Source organism: Euprymna scolopes, chromosome 20, assembly GCF_053919585.1.
Source record: "Euprymna scolopes isolate OS-2025 chromosome 20, ASM5391958v1, whole genome shotgun sequence".
NCBI lineage: Eukaryota > Metazoa > Mollusca > Cephalopoda > Sepiida > Sepiolidae > Euprymna > Euprymna scolopes.
In genome coordinates this window covers 76,913,800-76,915,439 of record NC_136501.1, presented here as the reverse complement: position 1 = coordinate 76,915,439, position 1,640 = coordinate 76,913,800, and positions in this window count along the sequence as shown.

Below are 1,640 nucleotides of genomic sequence, written 5' to 3'. Positions count from 1 at the left end.
CATCACTATTGACGTCTATGCGCTTCCTCAATTCACATATTTTTGTTCCGCTATTATTAACATCCTCCTCATAGACGCAGATGTACAGAGGAATAATATTAACCAAGTCTAGTTCAAAGCAATTTAATATGAATCAATTATGGAACCATACAGAAACATTAGACATAACGCGCTGTTCTCTGCTATCTCATATAATGAACAAAACTAATAACCGTCCAAATTTGATTGATGGCCCATATTGCAGACACAACGGAGATTGGTGTAACATGCATACACTGCAGAACATTGGTATTGAATCGTTTTCTTAATAGCAATTACTATCAAATCAATTATTTTTCGAAAACTATAATTTCCGTTGTTTAAAACAGGTGTTTCCTATCAACTGCTTATTCTTACTAGAAAAAGAGCGTGGTATTTTGTGAGTTTGTTCGCATGTAAATAGAAACACGTGACTGGTTAACGAAAAGGGGAACAGACAGAGTATATATTACTATTAGAGTATATATTACTATTAGAGTATATATTACTATTAGAGTATATATTACTTTATGATATTAATACTCGAGTTTGAATCTCACGTAAAAGTAAAGTTTTTTTCTAAACTGTTTTGTAAATTAAAAATATTAAATGAAATACCACAATGACAACAGCAAAAACATTACAAGAATAGTCTTTGAAATGTTAAGTGACATTTTGGGGGAATCATTCTGAAAACAGTTAAGATAAAGGATATTCGGTTCAAGGGGATTATTTTTACTTAAAACATAATTTCTAATTGTAAATTCGTTAATATTTCTAACATAATTTCTAATTGTAAATTCGTTAATATTTCTAACATAATTTCTAATTGTAAATTCGTTAATATTTTATGAAAAGATTTCTCCAGGTTTTACAACTATTTTTCTTTTTACAAAGTTTTGACCGTAGTTTTAACTCTTCATAAACTTATCGTATTATATACTCTTGCAATAAACGACTTTTTACTTGATTATATATACATATATATATATATATATATATATATATATATATATATATATATATATATATAGAGAGAGAGAGAGAGAGAGAGAGAGAGAGATAAGGATATACTTTAATATCGAAGCGTTTCTAAAACTGTTGTTCCATTAAAAATGTCATAGCATACTCGTAAACAAAGGTTTTTGGCTAATATAATAGAGGGTTTACATTTTTCTACGCAGCCAGATTCACTACATTCAGATATTGTTGAAATGCATTGTTGATTTTTGTACGAATTGAGATGAATGTTTGACATACGATAGATAATTGCGAATATCTCTATACGACAGACAGTTTGTCAGAACACATGTAACAAATATGTAATCGATATGACATCAGCACAATATTCAGGTGCTACTCCGGTGGAAGTAAATAAAAAATTCAGTTCGATCCAGATTTCCGAGTTCGACAAAACATCCCCGAGTTAGACAAGATACAACTGAGGAAGAACAGAGGTTACATCAACCGAAACGTTGTCAAAATAGCACTAAAATGAGAACAGTAGTTCGAATTAACTAAATAATTCAAATCATCAATAGTCATCTACAAGATTCCGTTTTATGTTTAAAAGTAGTCTTCACTTTTTATCAAAACTGTACACTCTATATCAAAACTGTACA